This window comes from Anomaloglossus baeobatrachus, unplaced genomic scaffold (assembly GCF_048569485.1).
Source record: "Anomaloglossus baeobatrachus isolate aAnoBae1 unplaced genomic scaffold, aAnoBae1.hap1 Scaffold_370, whole genome shotgun sequence".
Taxonomy (NCBI): Eukaryota; Metazoa; Chordata; class Amphibia; order Anura; family Aromobatidae; genus Anomaloglossus; species Anomaloglossus baeobatrachus.
The window spans coordinates 91,450-119,253 of NW_027443048.1; the positions used below are offsets into that span (position 1 = coordinate 91,450).

The 27,804-nt window shown below is 50.2% G+C and overlaps 1 long non-coding RNA gene across 1 annotated transcript; it reads right to left on the bottom strand.

Moving 5' to 3' along the window:
• Window positions 1–622: 622 nt before the first annotated feature.
• LOC142274113 (uncharacterized) lies at window positions 623–20,689 on the bottom strand. The gene is made up of 3 exons (XR_012738466.1): window positions 20,638–20,689; window positions 17,587–17,733; window positions 623–696 (listed from the first exon to the last, which is right to left on the bottom strand). It is a non-coding gene; the product is annotated as an uncharacterized LOC142274113 (long non-coding RNA).
• Between the last annotated feature and the right edge of the window lie 7,115 nt (window positions 20,690–27,804).

The window sequence follows — 27,804 nt, forward strand, 5'->3', positions numbered from 1 at the left end:
ACTAAGAGAACGAAGGATGTGATTAGGGAAAGATGGGAGAAAAGAAGATGGAAAGGAGGCAGAGAATGAGGGAAAAAGAAGGAAGGATAGAAATACGGAACATGAGAAAATAATTGAGAAAGGAAAAAATAAAAACAAGATGAAGGATAGAGAAAAGAAAATAGAAAGTAAATAAATGGAAAGAAAGGATTAAAGAAAAAGTAGAGCTAAAGAATGTAAAAGGAAGGAAATAATGAGGAAGTCTAAAGACGTGACAAAGAAAAGTGATCGAAAGAAAAGGCGGAAAAAAAGGAGAAAGAAAAGTAAGAGTCAAAGTGGGAAAAGAAAGTAAAAAGAAAATATAACATTACAGATGGAAAAGGGGAAAAGAAAGAATAAAGAAGAAAGTCCTGAAGAAAACAGAATGGAGAACGGAGATAAAAGTAGAATAAACAAATGAGAAATAAGAGAGGTTTTTGATAAAGGAAGTAAAGCAGGATAAAAGAAGAAGAAAGGAAGAGAAGGAGTCTGATCTGTCTAATCTCCCGCTCGATTGCACAGTACCGACTTCCAGGCAGTAGATGGCTTTGCCGTCCCGGTCGTAGTTGGCAGTGATGGAGCACCAGGTGTACCCTCCTTTGACGTCCAAGACACACTGGGTTTGCTGCGCCCCATTGTACTGGAAAGGATATACACATGCTAAGTAGCTGCTAGTTCCTGCAAGACACAAACATCAGGATGAGGTCAAGATCCACAGTCACACACTGCGACTTCAGATACAAGACGTGCGGGCGTTCCTCCTATGTGATTAGTAGAGTTGAGCACGGTTCGTGGTTCGTGGTTCTCCAGTTCTAGGCTCGAGTGATTTTGGGGCATGTTCTAGATCGAACTAGAACTCGAGCTTTTTGCAAAAGCTCGATAGTTCTAGAAACGTTCGAGAACGGTTCTAGCAGCAAAAAAGCAGCTAAATCCTAGCTTGGTTTCTGCTGTAATAGTGTAAGTCACTCTGTGACTCACACTATTATGACATTTCAGTGTATAGTGTGCGTGAACAGCGCCTTCAGATCACTGCTGTTTCTATAATGGCGATCGCCATTTCTTTTTTTTTTTTCTTGTCTTCCTTCCCTAAGCGCGTGCGTCTTGTGGGGCGGGCCAGCATGTCAGCCAATCCCAGACACACACACAGCTAAGTGGACTTTGAGCCAGAGAAGCAACGGCATGTGTGATAGGATCTGCATGTCACATGTCCCTGCATTATAAAACCGGACATTTTCTTCCAGGACGCCATTATCTCTTCTGCGTCTTTGGTGTCAGACATCACTGTCGCAGCTCCGTCCTCCTGAGTCCTATCGCCGATACTGCTGTATACACAGCGCTGGACAGCTTAGGGAGAGCACTTTCTATCAGTCCTTTTAAGGGCTCGTACCGGCAGGGTCAGAGTTAAGGTGACAGGTCCTGAAAACAGCGACAGCGTCTGTGTAGCCAAGGTCAGGGATTTCGTCGCTGCATTTCACCATTAGGAGGGAATAGAAAGGCAGGCTTCCTTTCCTCTACCCAGAGCCCCAAAATCCTGGCACTGTACCCTCCTGTCCTCTGCACACTCCAACTCATTATAACTAAGCCATTATACTAGCAAACACTCAGTGTACCTAGTGGCATCCTAAACGTGGCTATTGTACTTTGCTATAGTCCCACTAGTGCAAAGACATTTGCAGCACCTCTGCCTGCATTGCACACTCCAACTCATTATAACTAAGCCATTATACTAGCAAACACTCAGTGTACCTAGTGGCATCCTAAACGTGGCTATTGTACTTTTGTCTATTCACACTATTGTAAAGATATTTGCAGCACGTCTGCCTGCATTGCACACTCCACCTTTTTTTAACTAAGCCATTATACTAGCAAACAGTCAGTGTACCTAGTGGCATCCTAAACCTGGCTATTGTACTTTTGTCTATTCACACTATTGTAAAGATATTTGCAGCACGTCTGCCTGCATTGCACACTCCACCTTTTTTTAACTCAGCCATTATACTAGCAAACACTCAGTGTACCTAGTGGCATCCTAAACGTGGCTATTGTACTTTTGTCTATTCACACTACTGCAAATCTATGTGCAGCACCTCTGCATGACAACCTCGTGCTCTGTTTTTAATAAGCTATAATGATAGCAAAAAATACTGCCATTTTGTGGCATCATAGAACTGGCTGTTGTATTCCATTAGTGCCCCACTGGTGACAAGCTATTTCTAGCACTTGTGCAGGACACCCTCATGCACATTTTGCTACGCTAATGTTATAGCAAACTCATGGAATTCATTGCTGCATTTCATAATTCGGAGGGATAGAAAGTCAGGCTTCCTTTAGCTTTTCCTTCTGTTCATAGACAGCATCTCCAAGAGCAATTTCCCCTCCACGTGTAAGTGTGGAGAGGCAGCTAGTGCGCATGCGTGTGCCGATTTACCCCAGCTGCAGCCTAACTACAGTGTTTCGCCTAGTGAGTTTGCTCAGCCTGACTGTGCTATTCCTGACGCTAAGTCTTCATTTCGGGATACAGCGCATGCTCCCACACTAAGTGTGAAAAGCCTCTTTGCACAGGTACTTGCACTCCGTGCCGGGTCTAAGTCCTGTTTTGTGCCTAGACACCATGCTAAAGCTGATAGTCTTTTTTCAGAGACTGTATTTCATGCTACTGAGCATGCTCAGGAACTTACTGCATCAGAGACTAGGTCCGGTAATGAACTCTTTGGCCCTGGCCCTGATGTGGGGGTCCCATATAGACCACAGGGCATCAGGTGTCCTCCCAAATGGCTTGCAGAGGCCCACACCTATGACTTGTCACCGCATTATTGATGCTCAGACGATGACTGGTGAGGTGTTTGGGTCATGGCAGCCATGAGGTCATTATTGAAGTTGCGGTTCCAAATAGGACGCTACTTATGCCACTCATGACGTGTCACTCTACTTTTGTCTCCAGGAGGTGCATTGTGGTCCACCCTGGTTTGGGGCGGACCCAGGTTATAAAAGGGGCTGGAGACAACAAGGAGGTGCGCAGTCTTCTATTATGCTACGAAAGAGCACACCTCCATGTGTTGAACCCATTGCGGCTTTAGGCCAGAGGTAGGCAGGGATAGGGTGGTGGATGCAGGCCACCACCACAGTTGGTAACGCAGAACGGTTAAGACCAGCTCCTGTCCTACCAGTCCTGCTTGTGCAGCCCAGTGGCATTAACAGGCCTGCTGCTGCTGATGCGCCTGCTGTCCACAGGTGTGGCCCCAATGCACACGGTCAGCGTACTCAATGGCCCCTGTGTGGTTAACAGGGAGTTCCTGGGCTGGGTGGGCATGTGGACCCTGTGACGCTAACAGGGCTCACAGTCTCCAGATCCGAATGGCGTCTAACTCGGTTCAGGCTACTATTAGTTTCATAGCCACACAGCTCTGTATCCTCCACCAAACCTTCAAGTTGCCAACCTCTCCTTTTCCATCTGGGAGCACGGTGGACACTGACTGCTGATGGGGATATATACCTTTCTCTTTCTTTTCTTATTAATTTTCGTTATATAGCGGTAACATAGTATATACCACTTTATCCAAATCTGCCAGTCCCACTGTAACAGATGGTGTTTCTTCAGCAAATGTTACTGTTGCTTAACCACCAAATCCACGGACCAAAACTTATTTCCCCTTTCCAACACACCTGTTCCCCTTTCCACCAGCATCTGTCCTTTTTCAACTCATTTTGGTATATGACCAAAAGTGCAACTCTGCAGGGACACCGTACTCAACGCCATCTCAGCACAGCAGCCATCCCTCGGTCCCTCAGATGTGGACAAGTAAAAGACCATTTCCTCCTATCCATGACAAAGCGTTGAGATTCACTCTGTGCAGCACTGGTGTTTAGTGGAAAAGCAGATCTAAGATTGCGTACCACATTCTGCAGATACTCCTGTATACGTGCGTCCATTTCTATGGCAGGAATTATTTTGCCAAATTTTGTCTTGTACCGGGGATCTAACAGTGTGGCAACCCAGTATTCTGGATTACTTTGAATTCGTACAATCCGAGGGTCATGTTGTAGGTAGTGCAGCAAGAAGCCGCTGATGTATCTTGTGCATCCAGGAAGACCAAGTCCTTGGTGTGTTGGTGGCAGAGAGGTGAGAATCGTGCCTCCTTCCTCTGCCCTCTCCCCACAACCTCGCACAACCGAAATGTGAGCAAGCTCTCACTCATCTGCTGAGTCTTCCATGCCCATCGCCAGTTCGTCCTCCATTTCTTCATGGGCTCCTGCACCTTCCTCAACACTTTTTGCTGATACTATGCGCCCTTGTTAATCCCTATCCCCCACCATGACTGCCGCCTAGGTGCCGCTCACCATCTGGACCTCGTAGATCTTGTTATCCCTTCCGCATATGACTCCTCCTGTACTTCCTCCCCTTCCTCTTGTCCCAACACCTGACTCCGAATAATAATTACAGTGTGCTCCATCATGTAGATGACCAGAATTGTCACGCTGAGAATGACATTGCCAGTGCTAAACATCTTCGTCGACATTTGTAAACTGTGTAGCAGGGTGCATAGGTCCTTGATCTGACACCACTCCAGCAGCGTGATCTGCACCACCTCTGGATCAAGTTAGCCCAGGCTATATGTCATACCGTATTTCAGCAGGTCTCTGCGGTGCTGCCACACACGCTGCAACATGTGCAGATTCAAATTCCTGCGTGTGGGCACATCGCATTTCCGGCGTTTAACCGCCAGACCTTAAGACTTCCGGAGCGATGAAAGTTGTTGAGCTGCTGTGTGCGAACGATGGAAGTGAGCACATAGCGAGCGTGCCCGCTGCACAAGGCCATGTAGGCCGGGATGGTATTTTAAAAATTGCTGGAGAATTCGGTTCAACACGTGAGCCATACAAGGCACGTGTGTCACATTGCCCTGACGATGGCCCGCAGCCAGGTTTGCATCATTGCCGCACACGGCTGTTAAGTCACCAACGGAGTCCGCTCCGTCAATTTGTACTCCGGTCGCCAGGTGACAACGTGTTCCTTTCATGCATAGTGCTGATGATGGGAGAGGAGACGATGCCAGCGGCGCAGGTGGACGCAGGTTATGCTCACCCACTGGGCTGCATTACCTTGACAGATGCAGAATCTCTGGCTGAATGTAGCTGGTGGGTATCTCACAGATGAAATACCATCATTCAGCTACAACCAATGGGCAGACACCACACCCTTTTTTATGCCCATCCGGTCTGCAGACCACTGCCAGACATAGCTATGACCTCTGGTTACTTTTACCCCCAGTTCAGTTTTATGATTTTGTGTGCTTGTTACCTGACTACTTTTCCTGCTTGCTGTTTATGTACCTTGTTGGCCGATACGCATTTCACCTCTGCTTGTTTTCTGATTAAGTCCTGGCCGTCCCATTCTGTTCCTGTTCCTCAATTAATGTTTTGACCCTGCCTGACTACTATTCTCTGGAACTGCAGCCTTCCACAGGTATTGATCACCTTGGGCCCTGTGTAATTCCTAATCCCTGTATAGGGGTTAAAGGGTTTCAGGGTTCTAGGGGTCCTGCTTGGTGAGTGGCTTCCCTCTAGCCTATCATTTACAGCCCATCTGAGTGTGTGGATCAAGGAAGGCGTTACACCGTGCTCTCTGCAGAAGGCCATGTGGGCCAGGATAGTGCTTTAAAAATTGCTGGACAACCAGGTTCAACACGTGAACCACACAAGGCACGTGTGTCACATTGTCACAGCGAAGGGCCGCACCCATGTTTGCATCATTGTCGCACCCGGCCTTCCCTGGCTGCTGGTTGAGTGGAGACAACCATTGATGAAACTCGGTATCCAGAGCTAACCGTCCACAACTTCTCAGCGGTGTGACTCACATTTCCCATACATTTCAAAGTAAACCTTTGACCGCCTGATGGCATTGAGCTCTGCTGCCAGCATAGTAAGGAGGTGTGTGGTAGTCCTTGTGCGCAGTTACAAGGAAGGGTGGCCTGACCACACAGGGTTTGCGCCAAGGTGGAGGACCCACACGAGGTTGAAGAGGCAGAAGCAGTGTATTAACTTCTACATACAGAAGAAGGATTGAAACAACTCGTGGGGACGGCAAGACTTGGACAGCAGACCCTTCTCCATCTCTCACCATAGTTTGCCAGTGCCCAGTCAGTGACATGTAATGACCCTGTCTATGCTTACTGGTCCAAGTATCTGTGTTGAAACGCACCCTGTCGCACACAGAGTTTCTCAAGGAAGTGGTGATGTTGTGTGCGACATGCTGGTGTAGCGCGGGCATGCTGTTCTTGGAGAAGCAGTGGTGATTGGGCATCTTGTACTGGATCACAGCGACAGACATAAGGTCTCTAAAATCCTGTGTGTCCACTAGGCGGGAAGGCAGCATTTCGGTAGCCAACAGCTTACAGAGGGATAGAGTCAACCTCTTAGCTTTGTCATGGGTCGCAGGAAGTGGCCTTTTATTTGACCACATCTGAGGGACAGAGATCTGGCTGCTGTGTGTAGACGGTGTTGAGTAGGGTGTCCCTGGAAAAATGCAGGTTTGTGAGGAAAGTGCAGGCGGAGACATGATGTTGCCTTCATCCAACGTTGGTGCTATCAATGTCTGAGAGAGCTGTACACACGTACTTGTTTCCCCTTCCAAACCAACTGACGACCTACCAAGCAAACTGCCTGTTGCGGTTACAGTGGTGGAAGTTGTGGGTGGAAAAACAGGTGTGACAGCTGTCCCCACAGTCCTAGAAGATGACGAGCGCGCGGATGCACTGGAAGGGGCAGGCGGTGGATGGTTCGCTCCGCTAGGCCGCATTGCAGCACGGTGAGCTTCCCACCGGGCCATATGATATTTATTCATGTGACGATTCATGGAAGAAGTTGTCAAACTGCTGAGGTTTTGACCTCTACTAAGAGAACCATGACAAATTTTACAGATCACATAATTTGGGCGATCTTTTTCTATGTCAAAAAAGGACCAGGCTAGGCAAGGCTTAGAGGCCATGCGACCTGTTGATCCACCCCGAATAGTGCTCAGAGGCAGAGTGGTGGCTGAGGATGCAGTTGTAGACGTGCTACCAGTGCTCCGACTCTGTCCAGGAAGGCGCAAGGTAACTTCGTCGTCGGTTGCATCCTCCTCCACCGCCTCTGTTGACCTCCTCGAGTGTCTGACTGTGGGTTGACAGTAGGTGGGATCTAGAACTTCATCATCAATTGTTGTGTTTGCACTCCCCTCCCCCTCAGACCGAGCCTCTTCTTGCCCTGACCGAATATTTCAGTTGTCATCCCAATCGGGTATCTGCGTCTCATCTTCATCAGTATGTTCCTCATTGTCTATAACCACAGGTGTTGGAAAGGCAGCATTTTGGTAGCCAACAGTTTGCAGATGCTGAAAGTCAACCTCCAAGCCATGTCATGCCCTTCTAAAAGCATGTAAAACACAGCGAGGGGACTCCAACCACAGTCTCCCTCGTTGCCACTAATTGGGCCACACACACCCCACTTGACTGGCATCGGTTGAGCCCCCTTTTGAAAAAGAAAAAGATGCTTTGCATGAAGCACTCTCAAAAATACGCGTGCCTTTCCCGTCCCCTGGCTGACCCAGGGGAAGAAAAGTCCTCTGAGAGCCATGACTTGTTCATCTTGGTTCTTTTAGAAACACAGCGAGGGGACTCCAACCACAGTCTCCCTCGTTGCCACTAATTGGGCCACACACACCCCACTTGACTGGCATCGGTTGAGCCCCCTTTTGAAAAAGAAAAAGATGCTTTGCATGAAGCACTCTCAAAAATACGCGTGCCTTTCCCGTCCCGTGGCTGACCCAGGGGAAGAAAAGTCCTCTGAGAGCCATGACTTGTTCATCTTGGTTCTTTTAGAAACACAGCGAGGGGACTCCAACCACAGTCTCCCTCGTTTCCACTAACTGGGCCACACACACCCCACTTGACTGGCATCGGTTGACCCCCCCTTTTGAAAAAGAAAAAGATGCTTTGCATGAAGCACTCTCAAAAATACGCGTGCCTTTCCCGTCCCCTGGCTGACCCAGGGGAAGAAAAGTCCTCTGAGAGCCATGACTTGTTCATTTTGGTTCTTTTAGAAACACAGCGAGGGGACTCCAACCACAGTCTCCCTCGTTGCCACTAACTGGGCCACACACACCCCACTTGACTGGCATCGGTTGACCCCCCCTTTTGAAAAAGAAAAAGATGCTTTGCATGAAGCACTCTCAAAAATACGCGTGCCTTTCCCGTCCCCTGGCTGACCCAGGGGAAGAAAAGTCCTCTGAGAGCCATGACTTGTTCATCTTGGTTCTTTTAGAAACACAGCGAGGGGACTCCAACCACAGTCTCCCTCGTTGCCACTAATTGGGCCACACACACCCCACTTGACTGGCATCGGTTGAGCCCCCTTTTGAAAAAGAAAAAGATGCTTTGCATGAAGCACTCTCAAAAATACGCGTGCCTTTCCCGTCCCCTGGCTGACCCAGGGGAAGAAAAGTCCTCTGAGAGCCATGTCCACATTGTCAGTGGACAGACGCGTGTGCTTATCTGCCAGCAGACCCCCAGCAGCACTGAAGACAGGTTCCGAGAGAACGCTGGCTGCAGGACACGACAAGATCCCCAAGGCGTACGTGGCGAGCTCAGGCAATTTATCCAGATTGGAAGCCTAAAATGAGCAGGGCTCAAGTTGCACAATAATGGAATCGATGTTTCCTTGCATATACTCATATATCTGTGTGTCCTCCTCTTTTTCCTTGTCCAGCTGTTTTGTTTTCGCATGAGTATATGTCCTTGTCACTTTCCCATGTGTTTGTGTTGTGTTGTGAGTTGTTTGTCACCTTTTGGACACCTTTGAGGGTGTTTTCTAGGTGTTTTTCTGTGTTTGTGATTGCCTGCCATTGTTTCCTATTGGCTCGAGTTCGGTTCGTCGAACGTTTGACGAACCGAACTCGAACGGGACCTCCGTTCGGCGAACCGACCTCGAGCCGAACCGGGACCGGTTCGCTCATCTCTAGTGATTAGACCCACCACCTATGGATAGACACAATGATGCTGGTCTACAGTTACCTTTCGGGTGGTGGGAACTCACATCTGGCTCAGTGTAAAGAAGGGCCTTAGTGTTACTGTCGCTGGCGGAGGAGGGGACGCTGCGCTCTCCCACTGCTCGGGTCCGGCTGCTGCTGCTTGGTGGTGGCTCGAGCGGTGGGCCGGATCCCGGGGACTCGAGCGGCGCTCCTCGCCCGTGAGTGAAAAGGGGATGGTTTGGGTTTTAGGGATATTGTCCGTGACGCCACCCACGGTTGTGGTGAGATTGGTGACACCACCACTGATCTGGACGGGGGTCCCAGGAGCGATGACAGGGAGCAGCCTGGATGTTAGTTCTCCCCTCCGTGGGTAGGGGGGTTGGTTGTCCCGGGGCCCGGTGATGGGGTAGGTAGGGATGGATGGCAGGTGGGTTGCAGGGCCTGGTGAGGTGCAGGGTCGCAGGGGCAGTGCTGTGCCGCACGGCGGTACTCACTCAGCCAATGATGAAGACACAGTTCTTGGTAAAACACACGGCTGGATGGACGGGTCCCACAGACAGCTGCGGTTGTTTCTGCTCCCAGCAGGTTGATGGTGACTGCCTTTCCCTGCACCTGTGTAGTGTAACCCGCTCCCCAGCTTGGATATGGGCTGGAGGAGCCCCTTTTGCCCGCAGGCTCTGGCCCTGGAATTGGTAGCCTTGGCGGTGGCTGTGTTTCCCTCTCTTGGTTGGACGGTTGCCTTCTGTCGGGACTTGGCTGGTGGGAAACCCAGGAGGTTCCCTTCGCTAACGGATTTGGCAAATTCACGGCGACTCCTAGCCTTGCCGGGGTCCGTAAGCCCCTGCCGGTTGGTGCTGGCTTCTCTTTGCGTACCGGTCCGGTACCGCCGAGCCACCGCCCGTCCACGGTCCTTACGGTCTGCTCCAATCGGCCACTCCTGCAGACGGTCACCACCGTCTGCCAACCTTGCTGATCCGTCCGGGCCAAACACCCGGACCAACTTCAGACAGCTCGACTCCTACTTCACTCCTCTCACTTTCACCTCTCCAACTAGACTGACTGTTTTCCCGCCTCCAGGACTGTGAACTCCTCAGTGGGCGGAGACCAACCGCCTGGCTCCACCCCCTGGTGTGGACATCAGCCCCTGGAGGAAGGCAACAAGGGTTTTTGTCTGACTTCGGTGTGCCTGACCGGGAGTGTGGGGTGTGTTGGTGTTGTTCTCTGTGGCCCCTGGCTTGTCCAGGGCGCCACATTCCCCCTTAGTAAAATGCAGACCGTCCGCGGGCTGCCCGTCCATCACCGGTTTTATTTTCACAAACTGGAAAAATAGAAAAACTGTAAACATATAACAATTATAATAACATCTTCCCACATCGGGAGGTACTCTTACTTTAACGTTACTAAACGGTATGGCTTCCGCTCTCTCCCACCCAAGCAACCTGGCCCTGATGCTGCCCCTAAGCAAATGGGCAGCACCCCTTGACCCCAGTCCAGCACAAGTTACCCGAGCGGGTTCTGTCCTTTTCAGGGGACCCACGTCCATGGGGAACCCCTGAAACCCCCAGAGGATTGCCACCGGTTCCGGTGGTGGCTGGGCCCCAGCCTACTCCACTGCGGGCCCTTCCTCCAATCTGCCTCTCCGGAGGCGGTAACGGTAAAGCCAACAAAATATTTATTTACAAGCCACAAGTTTGTGGTTGCCCTGCTAGTTCTCGGGCTTGTCCGTAGTGGTTTCTATGCATTTGTGTAAAGGGGTCCCAACGGGGACCAGTTGCCGGCAACGACCGGTGCAAATCAAGGTTGAAAATCAGGTAACTCTTCTCGGTTTCATTCACTTATCATTCACTTTCAACTTTTAAACGGTACTTTCAACACACAAAGTCCCCCCCCCCTTAAATAGTAGTTTCCCTGTACCTAAGTGGGGGTCTACCTAGGTTGGGACGAGTGGACTTCCGGGGTCCGATGTCAGTGGTGACAGGCAGCGGAGGAGAGGGCACAATCAGTTCCTCCCCCCCGCTATCGTGTGGGGCAGGCGGCATAGGGGAGCTGGGTACAGGTTCATCCCTGGGCACTGGCTCACGGTTAACCCCTTCCGTCACTTCCTCATCCACAGGTTGTGGGAACAATATCACTGGAAGGATCACCGCGCCGTTCTGTGTAGGCCAGTCTGCTGGAAAATCACCCATCATGGTGTGGATTACCTCTTTTGCCTTTTCCGCCGGTCTAGGAACCGGAGCTTTAGTCGCTACCCTTAATGCTGGTGGGCACCTCTTTAGATGGTCCCGTGAAACCGTGGCCAGAGTTCCTCCTTGGTCACGGCTGATCTAATAAGCCTTTTCATTCTCCCACCCTGTGGGCTGTATGACATATGGGGTTTGTTCCCATTGATCATCAAGCTTGTGGGTCCTCCTCTTTCACTTCAGCACTACATCTCCAGGCTGGAAGGGACCAGCAGACGCCTTCTGGTTGAAGCGCTGCTCCTGTTGTTCCCGACTTCGGCTCAAGTTCTTTTCAACATATTCCTGAATTTGTCGGTACTGCACCCTCCGCCTGGTGTCCCATTCGGCTGTTGAAGGGAGTGCTTCCGGGGCCTCCAACCCCATGTCCAGATCCACCGGTAGCCGGCTGGGGCGAGCCCTCATCAGATAGGCTGGGGTGCATTTCGTTGAGCTGGAGGGGATATTGTTGTACATATCGACCAGGTCAGGTAGCTTCTCCGGCCACAGGTTCCGCTCTTCTAGTGGCAACGTCTTCAGGAGGCCTAGGACCAGGTGGTTCATCTTTTCACACATGCCGTTGGTTTGGGCGTGGTAAGGCATGGTCCGGATCTTCTTGCAACCGTACAGCTGGCAAAAGTCTTGGCATACCTCCGCTTCAAAGGCCGGGCCTTGGTCGGTGAGCACCTTCTCAGGGTATCCGTGTGGTCGGCAGAAATAAGCCTGGAACGCTCTAGCGGCGGTGCGGCCGGTTAGGTCTTTAACTGGAACAACCACCATGAACCGGGAATAATGGTCTACAATGGTTAGCGCGTAGGTGTACCCACTTCGGCTGGGGGTGAGCTTTACATGGTCCAGGGCAACCAGCTCCAGCGGTTGATGTGTAACGATCGGGTGTAGGGGTGCCTTCTGGCTGGCCTCGTCTTTCCTTCTCAACGTGCAAGGGCCACATTCTCGGCACCACGCCTCTACAGACTCCCGCATTCCGATCCAATAGAACCGCTCCCTCAACAGCATCTCTAGCTTCTTCCATCCGAAGTGCCCAGCACCATCATGGTATGCTTGCAGAACGGTGGGTACGTTGGCTTGGGGGATCACCAACTGGCGGATCTTCTCATGGGTCTTTGGGCTAATCAGCTCACGATACAACTTTCCCTGGTGTAGGTACAGCCGGGTCCGTTCCCGCCACAGGCGTTGGGCTTCGATCGGGGTGGCAGGGTCTATCCCAGCAGCGCCTTGCTCCACCAGGATCTTGACTAGGCGAACAGCGGGCGCCTGGTCTTGAGCTTCCTGCCACTCCTGACTGGGCAGCGGGTCCAGGTTCGCCCGTTGTTGGTGGACATGCACCTTCTCAGTTGGCGGCTGGTGAAATGCAGGCAACTCGATCTCTTTGAGGTCGTCATCCTCGCACCCCTCTTCCGACAGGTGGGACATCCGAGAGAGTGCATCAGCATTAACGTTGGCACGGCCGGCTCTGTATTTGATGGTGAAATCGTAGTTGGCTAGCCTGGCCACCCACCGCTGTTCCAACGCGCCCAGCTTGGCTGTGTCCAGGTGGGTCAGCGGATTGTTATCCGTGAAAACGGTGAATTTCGTTGTGGCCAGGTAATGGCGGAACCGCTCGGTGATAGCCCATACCAGCGCCAGGAGCTCAAGCTTGAAAGAGCTGTAGTTCTCAGGGTTCCTTTCAGTCGGTCGGAGCTTTTGGCTAGCATAAGCAATCACTTTTTCCTTCCAGTCTTGGACTTGGGATAGGACTGCCCCCAAGCCCACATTGCTGGCATCGGTGTAGAGGATAAATGGGTGGCTGTAATCAGGGTATGCTAGGATCTCCTCTCCGGTCAAGGCTGCTTTCAGCTGGCGGAAGGATTCCTCATGCCTCTCTTCCCACACCAGTGGGGCTCCGAGGGGTCTACCACCTTTGGTCTGTCCCACGAGGAGGTCTTGCATGGGGGCAGCCATCTTCGTGTACCCCTTGATGAAGCGACGGTAGTACCCCACCAGACCCAGAAACTGCCTCACTTCCCTCACTGTGGCTGGTCTCGGCCAGTCTTGGATGGCAGTGATCTTCTCGGTGTCGGGGGCGACACCTTCCGCGCCCACCACATGCCCTAGGTACTGCACTCTGGGTTTCAGCAGATGACACTTAGAGGGCTTCAACTTCATCCCGTATTTGGCCAGGGACGCGAACACCTCGGCTAGGTGCTCCAGGTGGGCTTCATATGTCTGTGAGTACACAATCAGATCATCCAGGTACAACAGGACGGTCTCGAAATTTAGATGCCCTAGACAGCACTCCATCAACCGTTGAAAGGTGCCAGGGGCGTTGCACAACCCGAACGGCATACTGTTGAATTCACAGAGTCCCATAGAGGTGGTGAAGGCAGTTTTCTCCTGGTCTTTGGGCGCCACGGCCACTTGCCAGTACCCACTGGTGAGGTCAAGGGTAGAGAAGTAGTTTGCGGTTCTCAGTGCGGCCAAGGACTCTTCAATACGGGGCAGTGGGTAGGCATCTTTATGCGTTATCTGGTTAATCTTCCGGTAATCCACACACATCCGCATGGTGCCGTCCTTCTTCTTAACCAGTACCAACGGGGCGGCCCAGGGACTACAGCTGTCCCTGATAACCCCTGCCTCCCTCATGTTCCTCAACATGTACTTGGCACATTGGTAGTGTGCCAAGGACACAGGGGGAATAGGCCTGTACCTCTCTTTGATAGGGGGGTGTTCACCGGTGGGGATATGGTGTTGGACCCCTTTAATCTGCTCAAAGTCTAGGGGATGTTTGCTAAAAACTCGCTCATACTCCCGTACCACCCGGTATACCCCTTCTTTGTGATGTGTAGGGGTTCGTCGGTGCCTACGTGTAGCTGTCGGTACCACTCATCTAACTCCTCTTGGGCCGGGTGAGTGCTGGCAGTAGGTGGTGAGGTTGGGGGAACTGCCTCGCGGATAGTGTGGGGATCCAGAGTGAGCAACTTGGCAAGTGTAGCGTACCGGGGAAGCCTGACTTCTTCCTCCCCACAGTTCAGCACCCTCACGGGCACTCTCCCTTTCTTTACGTCCACCACTCATCGGGCGGCCATTACTGTGGGCCAGTGTTCAGAGTGCATGGGTTCTATCATGGCAGGGTAGTCACGCCCCTGGGGCCCTACTGCTGCCCTACACCAGGTCATCATCTCGCTCCTGGGAGGTACAATCAAAGGGGCAACATCCGTCACTCTCACCCCACCAATCTCTCCTCCTGTCGAGTTCACATGTTGGCGGTACATCAAGGCCCGGATCTCACGCTGCACAGCTCTCTGTCGGCTCCCCGCCGCCGTGGCGGCCATCTGCTGCAGTAGGGTCAGCATGTCACTCATACAGTGCTCCATCACATTAGTCCCTAGCACTATCTTCGGGTTATGATCACTGGGTTCATTCATTATCACAATCATACCCTGGTGTTGCAGTTCAGCTCGTCCCACAGTCATGGCCACCTGTTTGTACCCTACCTGGGTCAATGGGAGTCCATCGGCAGCAATCAGTGTTATACTGGTGTCTGGGGGAGCCAGTTCGTCTTTTCCCCAATACTGTTGATACAGTGTGTATGGTATAGTGGTTACCTGTGATCCAGTGTCCAGGAGAGCCATCACCAGTATGCCGTCCACGGCCACGGGGATGATGGGTCGGGCTCCGATGTACCGGTCCCGCCAGTCGGGGGGGCCATGGGGTTCTACTCCTGAGGATTGGCCCATGGCCCCAGGGGTTGCTCGTTTAACGGACACCGTCGGTAGTAGTGGCCGGGTTTGCTGCACCTGTAACAGATCGGGGGTCCATACCGTGAGTCATTGGTCCTTCTCCGCTGCATCCAGGGGACGTCCTCAGGACTGTCGGCGAGCTGCATCTTCACCGGTGCCTGGGATCTGGTTGGAGGCTGGAGTGCGGCGAGAATTTTAGCGAGGTCCCCATCCATGCGGCGAACCTGAGCTGCGAGTTCTTCCATCGTTAAACTTGGGGCCGCAGGTCCTGGAGGTGCTGTTGGGGTAGGGGTCACCACGACAGGAGCAGTCTCAACCGGCCATGGGGCTGGTTCGGGGGCTTCAGATGCAGGGGGTTGCAGAGCTTTGATGGCCCGTTCCTTTAACACGGCAAAGTCCACATCAGGATGTTCTAGGGCCCACAGCCGCAGTTGTTTGCGGTCCTCTGAGGACCTCATCCCCTGCACGAACTGCTCACTTAACATTTTGTTACTGTCCGCACTGGTGATGGGGTCCACCCGCTTCAGTGTACGGAGTGCGGTTTGCAGGCGCAAGGCATAGTCTCGAATGCTATCTGCGGGCCGTTGCCGGCATTGATAGAACTGCATCCGCAACTCTGCCTCAGTACGGGTCTCAAAAGCAGTCTGTAGCTTCTCAAAGATGATGGCTACAGAGGACCGGTCCCCCTCGGCCCAGGTCTCCGCCTCTTGCTCAGCCGCGCCGGTTAGCTGCCCCAGCACTAGCGCTGCACGTTGCTTATCAGTCAGGGGAGTACAATTCCAGTAGCGGACTAAGCTTCTTCCGGAAAACCTGCAAGGCATCAGGTTTCCCATCGTACTGCGGTAGCCAGGCAGCTCCGGGCACATAGGGCAAAGAGAACGGCATCACCTGAGCGAGAGCTGGGGCCGCGGCGCCCCCCACCATCGCGGCTGGGACCTGGGCAGGCCCATTCCCATCCACGGGTGCTCCCACGACTGCGTCTGCCGCTCCTCCGGCGGCTCCGTCGGGCGCAGACATCTTGTTTCCGTCCCCCTTAGTTTCTTTCCGGCTCCTCCTCTACCGGGGCGGGGTTTTGGCCTTCGTGCCCCCACTGCTCGAGGAGACGCTCGAGTGGGAATTTTTTTTTCGCGCCCAAGATGGCGGCTTCTCAAATTTTTCGGCCGGACACCTCCGGCGGTCACAAGGCGCACCTCTACCAAACGGCAGAGCGGTAAGATCCTGTTTGTGACGCCAAGTTGTCGCGGGCGGAGGAGGGGACGCTGCGCTCTCCTACTGCTAGGGTCCGGCTGCTGCTGCTCGGTAGTGGCTCGAGCGGTGGGCTGGATCCCGGGGACTCGAGCGGAGCTCCTCGCCCGTGAGTGAAAAGGGGATGGTTTGGGTTTTAGGGATAATGTCCGTGACGCCACCCATGGTTGTGGTGAGATTGGTGACACCACCGCTGCTCTGGACGGGGATCCCGGGAGCGATGACAGGGAGCAGCCTGGATGTTAGTTCTCCCCTCCGTGGGTAGGGGGGGTTGGTTGTCCCGGGGCCCGGTGATGGGGTAGGTAGGGATGGATGGCAGGCGGGTTGCGGGGCCTGGTGAAGTGCAGGGTCGCAGGGGCAGCGCTGTGCCGCACGGCACGGTGGTACTCACTCAGCCAATGATGAAGACACAGTTCTTGGTAAAACACACCATGTCTGTGGGATGGACGGGTCCCACAGACAGCTGCGGTTGTTTCTGCTCCTGGCAGGTTGATGCTGACTGCCTTTCCCTGCACCTGTGTAGTGTTTGGTTCCGATGGGTTCCCACCGGTAACCCGCTCCCCAGCTTGGATATGGGCTGGAGGAGCCCCTTTTGCCCGCAGGCTCTGGCCCTGGAAACGGTAGCCTTGGCGGTGGCTGTGTTTCCCTCTCTTGGTTGGACGGTTGCCTTCTGTCGGGACTTGGCTGCTGGGAAACCCAGGAGGTTCCCTTCGCTAACGGATTTGGCAAATTCACGGCGACTCCTAGCCTTGCCGGGGTCCGTAAGCCCCTGCCGGTTGGTGCTGGCTTCTCTTTGCGTACCGGTCCGGTATCGCCGGGCCACCACCCGTCCACTGTCCTTACGGTCTGCTCCAATCGGCCACTCCTGCAGACGGTCACCACCGTCTGCCAACCTTGCTGATCTGTCCGGGCCACACACCCGGACCAACTTCAGACAGCTCGACTCCTACTTCACTCCTCTCACTTTCACCTCTCCAACTAGACTGACTGTTTTCCCGCCTCCAGGACTGTGAACTCCTCGGTGGGCGGAGACCAACCGCCTGGCTCCACCCCCTGGTGTGGACATCAGACCCTGGAGGAAGGCAACAAGGGTTTTTGTCTGACTTCGGTGTGCCTGATCGGGAGTGTGGGGTCTGTTGGTGTTGTTCTCTGTGGCCCCTGGCTTGTCCAGGGCGCCACATTACATTATGGGAAATGTTAACCAGGCAATTTTCCCTCTATGCACGGACATGACCTCATTAGCAAATAAGTGTGAGGTGGTGAACTGGTGAAAATCAGTAATTAACCGTCAACCGCACATAAGTGCACTTTATTACGGACCCTAGGAAAATACATTTATTTGCAAATATGTGCCTTGTCTCACCTGGTCCAGTGCACCAGCTCCAGTTCCCGTCCCTGTCGTAGCTTTCTGTGGTGGAGCACCAGTAGCTTCTGGTCTGTCCCACCATCGTACACTCACTGTAGGATATTCCATTAGCAATAAATGGGAAGTAACAAGATGGAGGCTTCGCTGAAAAACAAAAACAATGCCTTCATTTTTGCTGCTGAATGTGAAGCTCCAACCTATAGTGACATACCATAGACACCTTTGAACATAACAGTTGGCGGGTTCGGGGGACAGTGGTCCTTGCTGTCTATCAAATTAAGGAGACTACATGGGCACTCAAGAACAATTGGTATCCCCAAAAATTTATTTCCAGGGAACTCTAATCCCCTTTGGATGAAGAAGAGTGTTTTAATGACTAATATACTTCATTGATGTGATCTTCTGAAAGACATGAACTTCCCCAATGTGATTTTTCTCAAACGTCATGGATTTAAGTGTACTCACAATCTATAGACTCCAGTGATCTTCCCTAAAGTCATGGACTCCAGTGATCTTCTCTAAAGTCATGGTCTCCAATGATCTTCTCTAAAGTCATGGACTCCAGTGATCTTCTCTAAAGTCATGGACTCCAGAGATCTTCTCTAAAGTCATGGACTCCAGAGATCTTCTCTAAAGTCATGGACTCCAGAGATCTTCTCTAAAGTCATGGACTCCAGTGATCTTCTCTAAAGTCATGGACTCCAGTGATCTTCTCTAAAGTCATGGACTCCAGTAATCTTCTCTAAAGTCATGGACTCCAGTGATCTTCTCTAAAGTCATGGACTCCAGTGATCTTCTCTAAAGTCATGGACTCCAGTGATCTGCTCTAAAATCATGGACTCCAGTGATCTTCTCTAAACTCATGGACTCCAGAGATCTTCTCTAAAGTCATGGACTCCAGTAATCTTCTCTAAAGTCATGGACTCCACTGATCTTCTCTGAAGTCATGGATTGCAGTGATCTTTTCTAAAATCATGAACTCCAGAGATCTTCTCTAAAGTCATGGACTCCAATGATTTTCTCTAAAATCATGAACTCCATTGATTTTCTCTAAAATCATGGACTCCAGTGATCTTCTCTAAAGTCATGGACTCCAGTGATCGTCTTCAAAGTCAAGGACTCCAGTGATCGTCTCCAAAGTCATGGACTCCAGTGATCTTCTCCAAAGTCATGGACTCCAGTGATCTTCTCCAAAGTCATGGACTCCAGTGATCGTCTTCAAAGTCATGGACTCCAGTGATCGTCTCCAAAGTTATGGACTCCAGTGATCTTCTCCAAAGTCATGGACTCCTGTGTTCTGCTGTAAAGTCATGGACTCCAGTGATCTTCTCCAAAGTCATGGACTCCAGTGATCTGCTCTAAAGTCATGGACTCCAATCATTTTCTCTAAAGTCATGGACTCCAGTGATCTTCTCTAAAGTCATGGACTCCAGACCAGAGATCTTCTCTAAAGTCCTGGACTCCTGTGATCTGCTGTAAAGTCATGGACTCCAGTGATCTTCTCTAAAGTCATGGACTCCAGTGATCTTCTCTAAAGTCATGGACTCCAGTGATCGTCTTCAAAGTCAAGGACTCCAGTGATCGTCTCCAAAGTCATGGACTCCAGTGATCTTCTCCAAAGTCATGGACTCCAGTGATCTTCTCCAAAGTCATGGACTCCAGTGATCTTCTCCAAAGTCATGGACTCCAGTGATCTTCTCCAAAGTCATGGACTCCAGTGATCGTCTTCAAAGTCATGGACTCCAGTGATCGTCTCCAAAGTTATGGACTCCAGTGATCTTCTCCAAAGTCATGGACTCCTGTGTTCTGCTGTAAAGTCATGGACTCCAGTGATCGTCTCCAAAGTCATGGACTCCTGTGTTCTGCTGTAAAGTCATGGACTCCAGTGATCTTCTCCAAAGTCATGGACTCCAGTGATCTGCTCTAAAGTCATGGACTCCAATCATTTTCTCTAAAGTCATGGACTCCAGTGATCTGCTCTAAAGTCATGGACTCCAATCATTTTCTCTAAAGTCATGGACTCCTGTGATCTGCTGTAAAGTCATGGACTCCAGTGATCTCTAAAGTTATAGATTCCAATGATCTTGTCTAAAGTCATAGACTTAACTGATCTTTTCGAAATTCATGTGCCTGTTATCTTCCCTAATGTTATGGGCCAGTGATGTTATGGCCATGGAAGACTCTAATTAAGAGAAAACAATAAGTCTGCCTGTACAGGAGTAAAAGCCTGGTCTGCAGCTTCAGTAATGTTCCCTGCTTTTATAGGAGACATGTAATGAAATGATCATGTGTCTGCAAAATTGACAAGCCAGGCACAGAGTTTACAGTCATAGTCCTAATATCTTCCCCGGTGTCACATGGAGATTTTCACAAACTTCGTTGACTGTCATGGTGGCGTAGGGTTCTGTTCAGACTACAGATTCTGACACTCCGCCTGATCACTCCTCTGGGGTCTGGGATCTATGTAGGCAGATGCGGGCGTTGACGTGCTGAGTGCACATTCAGAGTCAGGCTGCTAGGATTTAATCTCTTTTAGTCTGCTTGTTAGTCTGATTTGATCACATGTTGTAGGGAAGCCAATCACATCTGTTCCCCTCCTAGGTAAGCTGGCTGGATCCTTCCAGCTATGCCAATTATAGTTTATCGTAGTTGGTCTGGAGCGGTATGGAGACAAGGATGGCCATGTCTTCTTCAATGCCCTGTGTAAGTGGTGTACGGCTACACACTGAACAATAGACTAACATACTGTGCCTAATTATAAGTGCCATTAAGTGCTCAAAAAACTACCACCATACAGTGAACAAATAACTCCAATATATAGTAATTTAAAAACATTTCTATACAATATATAAGTAATGCAGCTATATAGGAAATACTGTGGATGATCACAGTGTGCCAGGTCATCAGAGACAACCCCTTCTACAATGGGGGGGGTTAATGGATCCTGCACAACCTCCTAGATGGCACAGTGTTACACGTGGTCCTGCCCGTATACTCTACCATGATATATGTCTTGTAGGAAAAGTACAATGCCCGCACTGGACTTACCGGCTGCAGCTCTCTGACTCCGCTGCTGGAAATCCCAGGGGTGATTCAATACTAAACTGAAGTTGTCCTATAAGATAAAGAACAGAAGTGATGAATGTGTGGCGCCCCTGAGGCCTCAGTCGCCACAGAGGTACTGCACCTCAGCCAGAGGTGTGGTATTCCATCCTGGGTCACAACCGGTTCACGCAAAGCATGACACCCTCACTTAGTAACACCTCATCAGACATGGCAAGGGCGGGATTATACCCGAAGCCAGGCCGGGGAGTAGAGCCTTACAAGTGGGGACAGATTCATTCAGTCAGTGGTGGAGTGTGGAGAAAAAAGGAAAAGAATAGTGGAGGAGCGAAGACCTGCGGCCTGGAGCTGGTACTGCTCGGCCCGCGCACAGACAGAAGGGGTCCTAGAGACCACGGGAGTTAACCTTCCGTGGCCTTGCTCCACATATAATCTACAGGTGGAAGGACTTGGTCACAACACAGGGACTAGTCCCTAGGCTAGAGGAGAAGAACCCATGTACTCCACTAGCAAAACCAGCGGCTGAGGTGACTTCAAGCACCGACATTTACAATAGGTCCATGAACAAGGAAAATAATACACTCAAGATGTACATCGAATCTTACAGGAGAGTGTTGTGCTCGGTGTTCTGTGCAGAGGACATTGTGCAGGAAGGGGGAGGGATGAGCTGTCACCACCACTGATGTTATTCCTTGGGAAAGTGTTGTGGGCATGCTCTGTGATCTGTGCAGAGGACATTGTGCAGGGAGGGGGAGGGATGAGCTGTCACCACCACTGATGTTATTCCTTGGGAAAGTGTTGTGGGCATGCTCTGTGATCTGTGCAGAGGACATTGTGCAGGGAGGGGCAGGAGTGAGATTTCACTATCACATATATTATTCTTTAGGAGAGTGTTGTGGGAATGCTCTGTGATCTGTGCAGAGGTCATTGTGCAGGGAGGGGGAGGGATGAGCTGTCACCACCACTGATGTTATTTTTTGGTAAAGTGTTGTGGGCATGCTCTGTGATTTGTGCAGAGGTCATTGTGCAGGATTTGATTCGCTGACCCTGTGCTGTGCTATCGGCTTCCTTCTCTGTGGAGCCATAGCAAGTTCAGTCTCCAAGTGCTGATTATCTTTTATTCTTGTTTCATTCTTTTTGGTCAGCAGGTGTTTCCATTTATTAGTTGGTCTGTCCTATCACCTTCTGGGTGCAGCTCTTTATACCTTCCCCTTCCTGGTCTTCTCTGTTGAATTCCAGTATGGATGCTGCCAAGGATTTATGCCAGTCAGAATGAGACCAGTTTATTTTCTTTGCTGTATTGTCTGTCTATGCTGTTCTTTTCTCCTGATGAGGGCTAGGTTTAGTAGGCTTCCCTTTCTTACAGTTGTACTTTACTTTCTCCACTCTGCATTTGTGATTTATGTTTTCTTATGAGAATCTCTGCTATCTCTGCATGCCTCCCTTATTCAGGGCTATAGTGCCCTACACCTCTTTCTGATTCCTAAGAAGGTATGAGAAAAGTTAGACGGCCTATCAGGCTTCCAGGTGTGGGTTGTCATCTCATAGCTAGCTATCCAGCCTGTGCAGGAGCCACCAGGGACTAGTCAGCCAGGAACCTTAGTCTGTGTAGAAACCAGTTGGTTGGGTGCAGAAGTTTTGAGATAGGCCCTATTTTCCTGTGTGAGCTACCATCAGTGCATAACAGTTTATGTATTAATAATGGCTCTGGTGATGTTTTCATGTACTGATGGTGGTTCTGGTGATTCATCAGTACAGGAATGCATTCTTGTACATATGGTGGTTCTGGTGATTTATTTCTGTACTACTGGTGCTTCTAGTGATGTATTCCTGTACAGGTGGTGCTTCTGGTGCTTTATTAATGTACTGATGATGGCTCTGGTGATGTTTTCATGTACTGATGGTGGTTCTGCTGATGTATTCATGTTCAGAAGGTGATTCTGGTGATACATCAGTACAGGAATGCATTCTTGTACATATGGTGGTTCTGGTGATTTATTTCTGTACTACTGGTGCTTCTGGGGATGTATTCCTGTACAGATGGTGCTTCTGTTGCTTTCTTAATTTATTGATGAAGGTTCTGGTGATGTTTTCATGTACAGATGGTGGTTCTAGTGATGTAATTATGTACGAATGGTGGTTCTGGTGATGTATTTATGTACGAATGGTGGTTTTGGTGATGTATTACAGGACTGAAGGTGCTTCTGATGCTGTATTCATGTACAGATGATGGTTTGAATAATATATTCATCTACTGATGGTGCTTCTGGTGATGTATTCCTGTGCTGATGGTAGTTCTGGTATTCTACTAATGTATTAATGGTGCTTCTGGTACTGTATTCATGTACTGAAGGTGGCAATGTTTAGCTTGCAAAAAAGAAGACTGAGAGGAGACTTAATAGCTATCTACAAATATCTCAAGAGATGCCACACTGCAGAGGGATCAGCCCTATTCTCATTTTCACAAGGAAAGACTAGAAGCAATGGGATGAAACTGAAAGGGAGGAGACACAGATTAGATATTAGAAAAAACTTTTTTGTCGGTGAGGGTGATCAATGAGTGGAACAGGCGACCATTAGAGGTAGTGAGTTCCCCTTCAATGGAAGTCTTCAAGAAAAGACTGAACAGACATCTGTGTGGGATTATTTAGTGAATCCTGCTCAGGAGATCCCTTCCAACTCTACCATTCCGTGATTCTATGGTCCTGGTGATGTATTCATGTACTGATGGACGTTCTGGTGATGTATTGATGTACTAATGGTGGCTCATGTTTACCATACAATGAATACGTTAAAAGCAAAATCCCTTAAACAATAACGGATCGAAAATACTATCAGTGATGGATACTGTGCACTAAACCAAGAAGCTGCAAGTAAAAGAACCAGTTTCTAATTTGTACGTCTAGAAGTGTTTTCAGTCTTTGTAATCTAGTCTGTGATGATAATTAGAATACTGAAAAGTCTTCTGCACCACACAGGGATTGGGAGTCTAGTAATAGTCTTAGTTGTCAGTAATCCTCTATTTTGTTTTTCCTCTTAAAAATGTTAAAAGTATATAGGTCTGTATCAAACTTTGTGGGTTCCAACCAGGAATCTCTTGCTATTTCTCGACTCCTTTATAGAGGATACCCCCTCATTCGTAGTCTGGTTACTGAGTTTCCAGGTTTTCTGCAATTGCTGTACATTATGTTGTCTTACTCTAGGATCTGTTCATCTATTCTGTATTTTATGATATTTTAGGTCCAACTTTCCGAGCTCTATTTCTCTGATACACAGATCCATAGATATAGAAAACCCCAGTGCTCAACAGCAACAGTGCTAACCACCGAGCCACCACTGAGCCACGGATCTACCAAAACATTTATAGAATTTTCACTAGTTTTTAACATTTTTAGTTAGAAACATTTGCTATGATAGAGAATTTTGGGTGCGGGGGCAATTATGACATATCCTTGGGTACCAGCAGATTATGCACCGGTGGTGGACATAGACAGAAAAGGACCCCTGTGCAACAATATTTGGGCCCCTTACAGTCCAATAGTGCTATCTGTCACAGAGGTTTCTTACTGATTTGGGGGTGGTAGTGCCTCCTTACCCCTTCGTTTGCCCCAATGATATTTACACCCCTGATATGGACCACCATGATTATGTTGGACCATCTGTGACATCATTAGAGTTGATCCGATATGTAAATGTTACAAAGCCCAAACTCTCAGCCCCTTAGGTTTTATGGCAGCCTCCCCGACCCCCCAGGCTGTACCCACCTGAGATTGTGTCCCCTCCTCTCGCTGAAGACACATGATGATGAGCAGACAAAGGAGAACAATCGCTGTCACCGGCCAATTCATCATTCATCACAGTTATGAAGTGTGGGCTGCGAGCGTCAGTCACCAGCTGCAGGAGCATCATGCAAATGTCCAGGAGCATCACTCTCCCCCACTATATACATAGAAAATCACTGCATTCTACTACTACTGAGTAACCTGGGGGACACTACATAACACTGCAACTGTGTAACCTGCCTGAGAGGTGTGAGGGACACTACATAACACTGCAACTGTGCAACGTGCCTGAGAGGTGTGAGGAATACTACATAGTACTACTACTGTAAAACCTGCAGGACACTGTATAACACTACTACTGTGCAACCCGCCCAAGAGGAGTGCAGGACACTGTATAACACTACTACTGTGCAACCCGCCCAAGAGGAGTGCAGGACACTGTATAATACTACTACTGTGCACAATCCCAAGAGGAGTGCAGGACACTGTATAACACTACTACTGTGCAACTCGCCCAAGAGGAGTGCAGGACACTATATAACACTGCTACTGTGCAACTCGCCCAAGAGGAGTGCAGGACACTGTATAACACTACTACTGTGCAACCTACCCAAGAGGAGTGCAGGACACTGTATAACACTACTACTGTGCAACCAGCCCCAGAAGAGGAGTGCAGGACACTGTATAACACTACTACTGTGCAACCCGCCCAAGAGGAGTGCAGGACACTATATAACACTACTACTGTGCAACCCACCCCAGAAGAGGAGTGCAGGACACTGTATAACACTACTACTGTGCAACCTACCCAAGAGGAGTGCAGGACACTGTATAACACTACTACTGTGCAACCAGCCCAAGAGGAGTGCAGGACACTGTATAACACTACTACTGTGCAACCCGCCCCAGAAGAGGAGTGCAGGACACTGTATAACACTACTACTGTGCAACCTACCCAAGAGGAGTGCAGGACACTATATAACACTACTACTGTGCAACCCGCCCCAGAAGAGGAGTGCAGGACACTGTATAACACTACTACTGTGCAACCCACCCCAGAAGAGGAGCGCAGGACACTGTATAACACTACTACTGTGCAACCAGCCCAAGGGGAGTGCAGGACACTGTATAACACTACTACTGTGCAACCCACCCAAGAGGAGTGCAGGACACTGTATAACACTACTACTGTGCAACCAGCCCAAGGGGAGTGCGGGACACTGTATAACACTACTACTGTGCAACCCGCCCAAGAGGAGTGCAGGACACTGTATAACACTACTACTGTGCAACCTGCACAAGAGGAGTGCAGGACACTATATAACACTACTACTGTGCAACCCACCCAAGAGGAGTGCAGGACACTGTATAACACTACTACTGTGCAACCCACCCAAGAGGAGTGCAGGACACTATATAACACTACTACTGTGTAACCAGCTCAAGAGGAGTGCAGGACACTGTATAACACTACTACTGTGCACAAGCCCAAGAGGAGTGCAGGACACTGTATAACACTACTACTGTGCAACCCACCCCAGAGGAGTGCAGGACACTGTATAACACTACTACTGTGCAACCCACCCAAGAGGAGTGCAGGACACTGTATAACACTACTACTGTGCAACCCACCCCAGAGGAGTGCAGGACACTGTATAACACTACTACTGTGTAACCAGCTCAAGAGGAGTGCAGGACACTGTATAACACTACTACTGTGCAACCCACCCAAGAGGAGTGCAGGACACTGTATAACACTACTACTGTGCAACCAGCCCAAGGGGAGTGCAGGGAACTGTATAACACTACTACTGTGCAACCCGCCCAAGAGGAGTGCAGGACACTGTATAATACTACTACTGTGCCACCCGCCCAAGAGGAGTGCAGGACACTGTATAACACTACTACTGTGCAACCCACCCAAGAGGAGTGCAGGACACTGTATAACACTACTACTGTGCAACCAGCTCAAGAGGAGTGCAGGACACTGTATAACACTACTACTGTGCAACCTGCCCAAGGGGAGTGCAGGACACTGCATAACACTACTACTGTGCAACCAGCCCCAGAGGAGTGCAGGACACTATATAACACTACTACTGTGCAACCAGCCCAAGAGGAGTGCAGGACACTGTATAACACTACTACTGTGCAACCCACCCAAGAGGAGTGCAGGACACTGTATAACACTACTACTGTGCAACCCACCCAAGAGGAGTGCAGGACACTATATAACACTACTACTGTGAAACCCGCCCAAGAGGAGTGCAGGACACTATATAACACTACTACTGTGCAACCAGCCCCAGAGGAGTGCAGGACACTATATAACACTACTACTGTGCAACCAGCCCAAGAGGAGTGCAGGACACTGTATAACACTACTACTGTGCAACCCACCCAAGAGGAGTGCAGGACACTGTATAACACTACTACTGTGCAACCCACCCAAGAGGAGTGCAGGACACTATATAACACTACTACTGTGAAACCCGCCCAAGAGGAGTGCAGGACACTGTATAACACTACTACTGTGCAACCTGCCCAAGAGGAGTGCAGGACACTATATAACACTACTACTGTACAACCCACCCAAGAGGAGTGCAGGACACTATATAACACTACAACTGTGTAACCAGCTCAAGAGGAGTGCAGGACACTGCATAACACTACTACTGTGCAACCTGACCAAGAGGAGTGCAGGGCACTGTATAACACTACTACTGTGAAACCCGCCTAAGAGGAGTGCAGGGCACTGTATAACACTACTACTGTGCACCCGCCCAAGAGGAATGCAGGACACTGTATAATACTACTACTGTGCAACCCACCCAAGAGGAGTGCAGGACACTGTATAACACTACTACTGTGCAACCTGCCCAAGGGGAGTGCAGGACACTGTATAACACTACTACTGTGCAACCTGCCCAAGGGGAGTGCAGGACACTGCATAACACTACTACTGTGCAACCAGCCCCAGAGGAGTGCAGGACACTATATAACACTACTACTGTGCAACCAGCCCAAGAGGAGTGCAGGACACTGTATAACACTACTACTGTGCAACCCACCCAAGAAGAGTGCAGGACACTGTATAACACTACTACTGTGCAACCTGCCCAAGAGGAGTGCAGGACACTGTATAATACTACTACTGTGCAACCCACCCAAGAGGAGTGCAGGACACTGTATAACACTACTACTGTGCAACCAGCTCAAGAGGAGTGCAGGACACTGTATAACACTACTACTGTGCAACCCGCCCAAGAGGAGTGCAGGACACTGTATAACACTACTACTGTGCAACCTGCCCAAGGGGAGTGCAGGACACTGTATAACACTACTACTGTGCAACCTGCCCAAGGGGAGT